At 38.1% G+C, this 12,742-nt stretch overlaps 2 protein-coding genes and 1 pseudogene across 8 annotated transcripts in view; 2 read left to right on the top strand and 1 right to left on the bottom strand.

Moving 5' to 3' along the window:
• Positions 1-12,742, bottom strand: part of GTF2A1L (general transcription factor IIA subunit 1 like) — a 495,737-nt gene that overhangs the window by 165,389 nt on the left and 317,606 nt on the right. The window lies entirely within an intron of this gene.
• The window catches only part of FSHR (follicle stimulating hormone receptor), a 150,405-nt gene that overhangs the window by 43,734 nt on the left and 93,929 nt on the right, over positions 1-12,742 (top strand). The gene's annotated exons all lie outside the window — the stretch shown is intronic.
• Positions 292-410, top strand: LOC118606229 (annotated as a pseudogene).

Below are 12,742 nucleotides of genomic sequence, written 5' to 3'. Positions count from 1 at the left end.
AACTGGAAAATACATTACAGTTATGATGTCTATGTTCCTCAAATTGATCTGTAGGTTAATACAATTGCCACCAAAATCCCAGTAGGATTTTCTGCAGATACAGATTCTAAAATTTACATAGAAAGGCAAAGAAATAAAAATTTAAAAATTTAGAAAAAGAACAAAGTCAAGAAATTCACAGTACCAGTTTTAAGATTTACTATAAAACTATAGAAATCAAGAAAATATGGCATTGGTAAAGAGACAGACACATAGATTAATGAAACAGAATAGAGTTTAAAAATTGATACAGTCTATAGCCATTCTACCCTGAATAAGCCCGAACCTATCTGATCTCAGAAGCTAAGCAGGGTTGGGCTAGGTTAGTACTTGGATGGGAGACCACCTAAGAGGATGAGGTGCTATAGGTATAACAAGAAAAAATTTAAATAAATAAAAAAATAAAATAAGGGATTGTAAGGTCCTTGCAATCTATGAGGTCAACCAAGGGTTGCCTCACCTAAAAAAAATAAAAATAAAAAATTTGATCCACACAATTATGGCTAATTAATTTTTGACAAAAGTGCAAAAGCAATTCAATGGAAAATATAGTATTTTTAAAGAACTAGTGTTGGAGCCTTAGCCAAAAAAATAAATAAATAAAAGCTTTATTTAACCTCACACCCTATACAAAAATTAACCCAAACCCAAAATGTATCATAAATCTAAATGTACAACAGAAAACTATAAAATCCTTAGATGAAAACATTGAAGAAAATTTCCATTACCTGGAATTAGGCAAAATTTTTAGACATGATATTAAAAATACTATCCAAAAAGATACAAATGATAATTTGAACTTTATTAAAATTAAAAACTTTTGTCCTGTGTAAGATACCATTAAGAGCATGAAATACATACTACAGACCGGGAGAAAATATTTGTAAATCACATATCTAAGAAAGGATGTGTATCCAGAATGGTTTTTGAAAACCTCTCAAAACACAATAGAAATAAAATAACAAAAAAGTCAGAGTGCAGATCTAAATAGACACCTCAACAGAGAAGATATAAGAATGACAAACAGGAGGCTTCCAGTCAAAATGGCTGAGTAAGTAAACGCTGTGCTTGCCTCCTCTCACAACCACATCAAAATTACAATGAAACAACAGGATAGTCATTATTGCGAGTCACCTGAAGTCTAACTGAACATAAGTCATACAAGTGAAAATGAAGAGGCCACCTCAAGATCAGTAGGAAGAACAGAAACACGAAACGGGCTAGACCCATACCCACAGCAGTTGAGAATAGGGAGAAATATCTCAGCTTCAGAGTTCTCCCCAGGAAAGAGAAGGGTCCTACCCCACACCAGGCTCCCAAGCCCAGGGTTCCAGTGCCAGGAAACGAAGTCTCCATAACTTCTGGCTGTGAAAACCAGGGGAGATTGTGGCTAAGATGGAGGGCTGAGGGAGTGGCAGACTTTCCTCTTAAGGGGCTTGCACATAAACTTACTTGGTGACAAATTCACTCGCTGAGCTCCAGCTCTGGGGCAGCAGCTTGAAAGGCACCAGGGACATATGGGGAGACACTGAGTAGTCTGGCTTCAGGGCAAGGGCTGGAGCAGCAGCTTTTTCCTATACAGAAATGCTGGCAGAAGGCCGCTGTTCCTTTGTTGAGTCCTTCCTTGCCCAGCTTGCAGACAAAGGCAGGCACCATATCTGAGTCTCCATGTAGCTTATGTTGCTGGTCACTCTGCCTTGGTGCTTGCCTGAGACCCTGCCCCTCCCAAAGTGTGGACCCACCCAAGCCACTTCCAGCGGATTTTCCATACAAACAACCTATCTTGGCTCATGCTGCAGACTTTCCTAAAATCTCTTAAAAGTTCACAAAAGCTAAACAAGCAGCTCTGGCCTCGGCATGCCCTGTACCTCCTGCTGAGCAGCCCCAAGTCCAGCGCTAGCAGCAGCCAGCCTTGGTTCATAGCTTGGCCTCTTGAGGCACTTCCAAGCTCAGTGTGGGAGGTGGCCATCTGCAGATTGCTTGGTGGCTCATGCCAGTAGGCCCCAGGCAGGGCACAGACTACAACTAAACTTGGCCAGTGGCAGGGCTCCTCCCAGGAGGCCCCAGCCTGCATTCCTAGTGGACAGCTTCACTGTGGAGCTGGAGCACCACCAGGGTCACATCTGAGGACAACACACCCAAAGGGCAGACAGGGCAGGCACGAGAGCCCTGCTAAAGTGAGACCTGCTCTGTATGGTCAGCCCCTGCACAAGAGCTCCTCCACTGGTCATGGCCAGTCATCACAATTAATTAGCCTAAGGATTAATCCCTCCTACTGAAGAGCGAACAGCAACCAAGGAAGGCTCAACTACAACAAGAAGTCACACACAGCCAATACAAGGGACATACCTGGAGCACCCAGCTCAGGAATCCACAGCACACCTACTACATAAGGCCACTCTACTAAGACCGGGAGACATAACAGCCCTATGTAATACATAGAAACAAACACAAATAGGCATCCAAGGTAGAGAGACAAAGGAACACGTCTCAAATGGTAAAAAACAAAAAACAAAAAACAAAAACAAAAACAAAAAAAAAACAGAACAAATCTCCAGAAAAAGAACTAAATGAAATGGAGACAAGCAATCTATCATATGCAGAGTTCAAAACACTTGTTATAAGGATGTTCAATGAACTTATGAAGAGAGTAAATACATTCAGTGAGAACTTTAACAAAGAGATAGGAAACATAAAAAAGAACCAGTCAGAAATGAACACTACAATAAATAAAATGAAGACTACCTTAGGAGGAATTAATAGATTAGATGGAGATGACCAAATCAGTGATTTAGAAGATAACATAGCAGAAAACATCCAATAGAACAACAAAAAATAATCCAAAAAAATTAGGATAATTTAAGGGGCCTCTGGGACAACATCGAACATACCAACATTCACATATTAGGGATACCAGTAGGAGAAGAGGGAGAGGAAGAATTCAAAACCTACTTCAAGAAATAGTGACTGAAAAGTTCCCTAACCTGGCAAAGGAAGAGAGTCCCAAACAAAATGAACCCAAAGAGGTCTACACCAAGACACATGATAATTAAATGGCAAAGATTAAAAATAGAATCTTAACAGTAGCAAGAAAAAAGCAGTTAGTTACCTATAAGGGAGCTGCCATAAGACTTTCAGCTGATTTCTCAACAGAAACTTTGTAGGCCAGAAGAGATTGGCAGGAAGTATTCACAGTGATGAAAAGCAAGGACATACAACCAAGATTACTCTACCCAGCAAAGCTACCATTTAAAATAGAAGAACAGATAAAGAGATATCCAGACCAAAAAAATAAAAAAAAATAAAAAAATAAAGGAGTTTATCATCCCCAAGCCGGTATTACAGGAAACATTAGAGGGACTTCTTTGAGAAGATGAAAAAAAGAAAAAAAAAAAGATAATATAAATAATAAAATGGCAATAAGTACATATCTGGCAATAATTACTTTAAATGTAAATGGATTAAGTGCTCCAATCAAAAGATAGGGTCTGAATGAATAAGAAAACAAGATCCTTGTATATGCTGCTCACAAGAGACTCAGTTCAGATCAAAAAACACACATAGACCAAAAGTAAAAAAATAAAAAGATGTTTCATGAAAATAGAAAAAAAAAACTGGGGTAGCAATACTTCTACCAGACAAAATAAACTTTAAAACAATGGGTGTAACAAGGGACAAAGAAGGACCCAGCTATCTCACTTCTGGGTATTTATCTAAAGAATCTCAAAACACTACTTTGAAGGAACATGTGAATCCATATGTTCATTGAAGCATTATTGACAGTAGCCAAGATATGGAGGCATCCTGTGTGTTCATCAATGGATGAATGGATAAAGTGTCTCTCACATACACACACACACACACACACACACACACACACACACACACACAGTGGAATGGTACTCAGCCATAAAAAGGATGAAATCTTGCCATCTGCAACAACGTAGATGAACCTAGAGGGTATTGTGCTGAGTGGAGTAAGTCGGACAGAAAGACAAATGTCATATGTGGAATCTAGAGAACAGGAGAAACAAAAAATCAACAGAAACAAACTCATATATACAGAGAGCTTTTTGATGGTTGTCAGACTGGGGGTAGGGGGTGGGTGAAGTGGGGAGGAAATTAAGAAGTACAAATTGGTAGTTACAAAATAGTCATGGGGAGGTAGAATATAGCATGGAGAATGTAGTCAATAGTGTTGTAATAACTGGATTTATCAGGGTGATCACTTCATAAGTTATATAAATGTTTAATCACTGTAATGTACACCTGAATTAATATAATATTGTACATCAACTATAATTGAAAAAATAAAATATAGAAATAAGAAAAAATAAATAAAATAAATGTAAAAACACTAAATAAATAAAAAAAGAATTCATGTTCAATGATCTAGAAGACAATACTGTTAAGATGTTCATACTACCTACAGTGATGTACGGATTCAGTGCAATCACTATTAAAATTCCAATGACCATTAAAAAAAAAATAGAATGACAAATAAGCACACAATATCATTAGCCATTAAGAAAATAAGTAAAAACTCAATGTGATAAAACTGTATACCTATTAGAACAGCTACAAACAACAAAACAAAACTGATACCACCAAGTGCTGACAAGGATGCGATGCACCTGAAACGCTCATGTTTAGCTAGTGAGAATGCAAAATGACACTGTTCTGTATCTTAATTGTAGTGGTTGGGGTTATGAGAATTACACATGTGTTAAAACTCATAGAATTGTGCACACACACTCAATTTTTACTGTATGTTTGGTTTTAAAAACACACTTACTTCATTACGCTGCAGTGAGAACTTAAAGTGAAATCACATGGTAAACAGCCGTGAATGATGGTCCTCGATAAATGTTCATTTCCCCTATATCTTCTTCCTCTTTCTGGTGGTCAGTGTCCCTGCTTGCTAAAATCTGTGTGTCTTGCACAGTTCAGAACTAGAAAAGCCAGATAGAGATAGTAGATCTGCACCTCACCAGTGGTGAGTCAGCTCCTCATCACTAGTTTTAGTCTAAAATTAGTATAAAGGCCCCGTTTAACAGGAACATTTATTACTTAAATCAATAGGTGTTTTCAAAAGAGTAAATGTCAAAAGTCAAGATACAGGTTTCATTCTTAGAGTAACATGAAATATATTTCCATGTTCTGGAAATTGGAGACATGACTCTGTTAAACGCAAGCTTTCAATACTATTATATCACTGCTGCAAAGCTGTTGCTTTGTCACATACAGTTACTCTAGATATTATCATCTATAAATTTCAGCATTTTTATCGAGGTAAAGGGTCCTTGTGTTTCTATTCACCACTGCTATTTAGTTCTACCAATTAAGTATTATAGACAAATACTGCTTTGCTTCTATTACAACATGTGAATGATTATTCAGGGTCTGCTCTGTGCTTGCAGTTAGTATCTAGAGATGCATAATGTGTGCTTAATATTATTTTATGTCCTTCTGATGCAAAGCAGAGGTATTTATCTAGATTTCTGGTAAAATTTCTGATCCTTATTAGAAAGAAACAATGCTACATAATGCTTTCTTCTCATCCCCAGAGAGGAAATTAAATTTTTCACTGACTCTTTCCCTCTGTCAAAATACATGTTGCTCTTAAGGATTAGGTGTAGATACCATCAGGTTACTGCCTTAAAATTAAATAACTCATTCTTCAAAGTCTCATAATAAATAATATTTATTATCTTAGGAGTGAACTTGGATACATGGTCGCATTCTGAGCATCATCTTTTCCCCTTTTCTCTGAATCTATTTTAAATAGTTTTATGCATTTGTTTTTGTCTCTAACAGAGTTCATTTGAACATTCGACATTTGCATTTTACACAGTCAGTAAAAGATAATTATTCAACGCATATGCTTTCTGATTAAATGTGTGAAACTTCTAAATAGAAAACGGAAATTAGTTTTAAGTACATTATGAAAGACTTAAATTTATCTTTGGTTCATGGAGCAGTGATCAGCTTCTCTTGTGGTATTCCTGTGGTTTCATTGGCAGTGACTGTCAGTCAGCCAGACCCCATACATTCTAGAAGGAAGTTTATCCTTAGTTAATCCTTCTCCATCTGAGCAGAAGTAGCTCCACACTGACCTTTTGGTGACAGTTGCCTTTCATTATTCCAACGTGAGCTAAACGTTGTCAATAAAAATCACAGTTAAATCGGGTTGACATTAACTGAGGGGACCAGAAGAACTGCTTTAGAGGCATAATATTTTTGCCATTTTATCAGATGCTGTCAGAGACCCCAGTGAGCCATTAAAGAGTAATTCTGTTTATTCACTCTGACGGAGTAAGAGTAGGGGCAGCCCTAAGGTCTATCCAGATTAAGACCTGGAATCTGGAGTAACAAAACCCAATTCTGAATTAATTTAATAAGACTGGTTCTTGGAGGAATTTTTCGATAAAATCTCTTTTCATCTTCTGAGGCATCTTTATGTTTTCCCGAAATTCCCAGCACAATCTTAGATGACTGCTGTCTCCTCATTTGAATGAATTTACCTAGTACTGCTTTCTAGAGAAACATCTAAGCTCCAGACCTGTTTTGCTCTCATTCACCCCACTAGCCTCCATAAAAACCTTAACAGCCCTCGATCCTATTCTCTTATCCCTCTTCAAGGATGGACTTTTGGGACCAGACTTGAGTTTGAAAAACAGATCTGTCATTTACTATGTCCTTGATCAAGTTACTAAACTACTCTTAACTCAATACCCTCATCTCTAAGTGGAAACAAGTCTAGTTACTTATTTCACAAGGTGGTTTTAAGGATTATCTTAGATAATGCAAATGATATATTTAGAATAGTACCTGACACAGCAAGCACTAAATTGACCATTGTCTTCTTTATACCATAATGATTATACATATATCTCTTACAATAGAATTAAAATCAGTAGAGCAAAAAAATGTATCTTACTATTGTTTTCCCAGAACCTTAGATGTGTCATATAGTAGGTGATCAATAAAAGATTTGTAAATGAATAACTGCATATGGTAAGTCTCTCCCTCTCCCTCCCTCCTTTTTCTTTCTCTCTTTCTCTCCTTCTCTCCCTCTCTCTCTCTCTCTCTCTACCCCCTTTTCCCTGCCTCCCTCTTCTCTCTAGCTACCAATCTAGCCAGTTAGATATGTATATATATATATACACATATATACATATACATATATACATATACATATATATACATAGGTATATATATGTATATACATATACATATATATAATTTTAAAGGAATGTTTCTTCTTTATTCCTGTTAATTTATATATGACTAACCCTCTTTTCATTCCAAGTAACTGCCCCATGACTACCTGTTTTTCAAGTCATTTCTCATTCCTTATATCCCCAGTTAGAATATAAGCTCATTAAGGTAGACATTTTGTCTTTTTTATCACTATGTCATCAGGGCCTAGAACAGTGTCAGACATACAAATAGCAACATAATAAATATTTGTGAAAAGAACAAATGGACATTCTCTGACTCCGACTTTCAATATCTGCCTCAAGTCCTTCACCTTGATGCCCGTCTCTGGCTTACTTGTCTCGTTTCCATTCAATGCTTTCTTTCTCAACTCTGATGTACACTACTCTTATTCAACGCACTATATACCTTCTGAAGTGGAGTTCTCTCCACCTTGATCCAGCTCCCATTACTCAAAAACTTAAGCTACATTGACCAGAAAAAAAGGACTCTCCAAGGAAATGGGCACATATCATATTCCTTCATTTGTTACTACAATTAATCATGGAGTATTAATTAATTTAGGGTCTCCCACCCCTTCCAGGTTATAAGGAATTGCTTAGATTATGCTCCAAGCATGTACTGAGGGGAGAAAGATTTGGAATAAGGTAGGGGCAACTTTGTAAAAACTTTTCCCATCGTTCCCACAGGTAGTTGCCACTCCCTAGCTATTGATCAGACAGCTTGCTACTGGTTCTTTATGCCATCCCACTAAAGCAGGTGTTCTCAATCTTTACTGTGCACAAGATTTACCTGGGGAGCTTTTAAATAAGAATACCTGATGCCATGCCCCACTCCCCGAGGGAGTGGATCTAATATGCATTCAGGCTGAGAACCACTGGGTTCTAAAGGGTTTCAGTCCATTCAGACTAGCTTTTCAGGTACCAGAAATCCCAAACTTAAAGTCTTAAGACAGAAGAACAGACCAGCAAGAAATATGACCAATATATAGCTTATGCCATGTCTGAGGCATTAGCCATCACTCAACTGTAGCCAACTGTAATTATGTAGGAATGTAGCCCAGTGTTGCTAGATCGTCTAAATCTTTAAGAGAAGACATAATCTGCAATTATAGAGATGAACTTTCACAATTTGAAGAGCTGGCAACCAATTCAAATTTCTTTAAAATACTGTGTGGGTTGAATAAAACCTATCTTGAGCTCGATTCCATTCATGGACCAATAATTTGCAAGTTTTACTTTATACCAACTGTTCTCCCATATCCTAAGAAATCTTTTCTATATCCTTCACCAAGTCGGCATTAAATTCTTAGAAAGCTAAATTCTTTTTTCATTATTCATATATGTCCTAGGTTTTATTTTGAACAAAACTGATTGATATACTTGGAATAATTTTAAAGGGCCAGAAGAATTTGTGATTTAGTGCATGAGATGCTCAAAGCCGTAAACTTAGAGCTATTGCCAATATAAACATCACCCCCCCCCATCTGCTAATATGTATTAATACCTGAAATATGCAAAGTACTGTGTAGGCCCTTTGGAACAGACAAGTGGTATCATCTCTGCTCTATAAAATCATTCCACATACTTAGAGAGAGAAGACATAGATCCATAGGATTTTAGTACATATACCACACAAGGCTTTTATTAATGGTGAGGCCTTGGATAGTTTGAATTTTAAATGCAGGAAGTAATAGAACATTTCACTGAGAAGGAAGTGGAAACGGATAGTGGAGTGCCTCAAATGGATAACAAATAAGCTAAGATTTTTAAACGCAATAGTGAGCAACTGAAGAAGTTCTGTGTGTTTTTTAATTTTTGTTGGCTTTTTTTCTTTTGTTTTATCTTGCTTTTGAATCAGTGTCAAGGCAAGCAGTGCTAGGGGAAGCACTCTCTGGTCACAGCAGATGAGGAAGACTGGACAGCAGAGACTAGAGGACTAACTGTTAATAGCTCACAGCCAAGCTGCAGACATGAGGTGATAAGAGTCTGGCCTGGGTGGTGGCAGAAAGATGAAAAGGAAAGGGCAGGCTCAAGTGATCTGGATCATGACTAGAGGAAAAGGAGGACCAGATATTACTCAGTAATCCCCTAAGACGGGTTTCACTCTGTGCTGAGCATTTAACATAAAATTATCTCTTTTCCTTTAAGTGATATATGACTGAAATGGGAAGAGGACTTGAGGAAGATTCCACTATATAACCACATTGTAAGATTTATCTTAAAGCGCCTTAGAGATCATCCGGTCCAACCCCATCGCTTTATAGATGGGGCTTGACTTTTCCTAGCCACATACATATATTGTAGCAGGGCCAGAAAAGAGCCTAGATTTCTAATTTTTTACCCTAGTGATCTTTCCTCTTCACTATGTTCATGCTGAGCTTTCATATAAATGGGTTATAAATCAGGTAACAGAATCAGGTAAGAAGATGCACATGAACAGGTGATAAAATGAAAGTGAATAGGTAATAAAATGTGGTGTAGAGAATAATTCCATAACCACTTAACGCAAACAAGGGAGGGGAATGTGAGGGGAAAAGCTCCACAACCTTGATGTAAAGGCTGTACAAAGGAGGAGATAAAGTCAGCAATGATATACAGTTAGCACTAGTGCCTACATTCTGTTTATCAGCCCAGCACAGATGCTGAGATAAATAAATGGAACATAAATAAAGGGAACATAAATGGAAATAAAAGGAAAGCGGATTCAAAACAGCTATTAGAAAGCCTTGTTCACTGAAAGATGATAAATAATCACCGCTCTGGAAAGGTTGTTGAGGTCACAGTGAGGTGTCACTGGAGTTGGGCTTGGAGTGTGGAGTGGTGCTGGCCTCATGAGTTTCCACTTTGTAAACACAAACTTTCTCTCCTAAACAAAGCATCCTAGCATTGTGGTTTGACACAACAGCTTGTGGCATTGTCTACAGGAGACAGATTATATGGAAGTTTAGCAGGGTAGGTGGCCTAATAGAAACTGAACTATAGACAACTGGATCACCCATTCTTTAGCCAGCCATTCTGGTACCATGTGGCTGAGCCTATGGCTGAGCCCTGGCTTGCGAATGTTTCTTAACAATCTTAAACTGTGCCGAAACGTAAAGCCAGATTACCCTCTCTGTCCTAAATTGCTCATCGACAGCCCATGTAATAAGAGCTAAATAACAGGGTAGGAAAGAGGAATAAGAATACTTTTCACATCTTTGCATTCATTCTTCCATTTGAGTTCATAACACTTTCTCTCACAGAAAAAACATTCCAAAGGATAACTTGGGGGAGGTTTGTACCAACTCAGAAATTATAGCATATTGATCAAGATGGATTCAGCATGGTACAACCAGAAAGAAATTTACCATTACTGCCAGACACACCTACTGTTGACTCATTTTCCCCCACTGCAGATGAAATTTAGGGCAGGGATAGCTGTTCCTGTCTCATAAATGTAACAAAAGTCTAGTGTCCTCTATTATTAAAGGTCCACTCTCATCCTTTTTTAAAAGTTCCCTATTCCATTGCCTAGGCCTACTTCAGACTCAGAAATCTATAACTGGTGAGAAAGGGAGAGTTTCCTCTTTTTCTTATCCTACCTCCTCCCCTAGTTGCTGGTCTCGCGTGTGTTGGGCCTAGAAGGGAGAGAGACTGGAGTAAAAGGAACTGGACCTAACACTGCTGGCACAGTGGACATCTGGCTCTGGGACCCACTGGGTGTGGCAGATGTCCAAATGCTAATTTTTATTCTCGGGGGAGCTGCTGCGGGCTCATAATTCCTCGCACGGGAGACTTCTGCCTACAGTTCCTGGAGAGCAAGTCCTCCGCTCCACAGGGGCTTCCAGCAGTCCTCTCCACACAGGCTCTCTTCTGGGGTCAGTTCACGATACAGGCAAGGCCACTTTCCTCAGGATGAGCAGTCCAGCTCCCTTCTGCTGGGTCCAGGTCTAGCTCATGGGAAACCTATACTTTTGTCTATAAAACCAGAACTCTCTCCCAAAGCAGCTGACCACGTCTTAACTTTATAGGTCAGACTTGTCACATATCAGTCTCTGTATCTTCCCAAATTGCATAAAAGTATGCCAACCCCTTTAATTTGTTCTCCCAATATCTCCCACATTTGGCTTAAGCTTCCTCCACACTACGGAAGAGGGTCACAAAGAACACTGACACTTCTAGCCCAAGAAATCCTCAGAGGAGACTTTGCCACCCCCGATGAATCCCTGACATTTGCTAACACAGCCTGGAGGTAGGTGAAGGGCTGAGCTAAGTGAACTCACATTCAGGGATGAAACACTTGCATTTATCTTCTTGTTCTAGGCAGTTAAGACACGTGCCAAAATGTGGAGAAGTGGTTGTTTTTTGTTTTTGTTTTTATTTTTTGTTTGTGTCTTTTTTTTAAAAGTCAAATTACATATGGAAGCCACTTCTTCCTGCCTTCGTATCCTGTCCTTGCTGTTCCCTGCCGCACTGGCTTCAAGACCCACATGTAACAATATAAGAAATGCAAGCAATTAGACGTCCAAATGATTTTGACAGTAGGGTAGTCATCTGCTGGATCATGGTAAATAAGCTAACTCAGTATTTAAATTCTATTTTTTCCAGATGATTTGCTTATTTAGTTCAATCCACCTCTTTGGATAGTTTTCCTATACACATTTCCAGAAAGTTAATTAGGTTAAGAATTTGACCTAAAGCATGAGAAGCACAAAAAACTCCTGGCATTTTGAGGTCAGGAAAATGATCAATTTCTTTCTGAAGATCCTTTGCCAAGCTGTTCTCACTTTAATTTTTAAACTTGTATGAAATTCAAAGAACATAGAGCCCTGTGCCATTTACACTTGGGCCATCATAAAAAGGCAGCTTTCTCAAAAAGAATATTGGCTGTTTTCCAGGCTGCTAGAAAGCTTTTTATGAGATCTTTTAAACCATTCTCCTTTAAGCCAAAAAGGGAAATTAAATTTGGCCAAGGGTGAATGGACTGCCCAAGATATGAATTGCTTCTACTAGAAACACAGTTCAAGGGATCCTAAAGCTTCCCAGTTTCAGGAAAGAAAAAAGTAAATCCCACCCACCCCATTTATCATGGAAGAGACACTAAGTAACTTGCAACAGAGTAAAGAAAATTTTCTTTTCAGAGCCACCTTGATGAATTGTGCATTTTTATAGAAATTATTCAGGCACTTTACGTCACCTTACAGAATGGAGTAAAGATGTCTTCTGACAAGAAGGGTATAATGATACTTTAAAATAGCTCACTCTTTTTAAAAACAAACATGTGATGCTTGGGATATGGTCTGGTGAGAATTTCAATCTTGAAAAATTAATTATGAAATATTTTAAGGATGAAGTATAGAGAATAATATAATAAACACCCATAAAACAGCATTCAGCTTTGCCAAATCATAACATTTGGTCATAATTGTTCAGAGTTTTGTCAAAAATAGAAAATCTGTTAGATAAGTTATTTATCACTCCTTTTCTTCTTGTCACAGAAG

Source organism: Rousettus aegyptiacus, unplaced genomic scaffold (genome assembly GCF_014176215.1).
Source record: "Rousettus aegyptiacus isolate mRouAeg1 unplaced genomic scaffold, mRouAeg1.p scaffold_m13_p_7, whole genome shotgun sequence".
Classification (NCBI taxonomy): Eukaryota; Metazoa; Chordata; class Mammalia; order Chiroptera; family Pteropodidae; genus Rousettus; species Rousettus aegyptiacus.
Note: the sequence above shows the minus strand (reverse complement) of the source record. Positions and strands in the feature narration are given on the sequence as shown.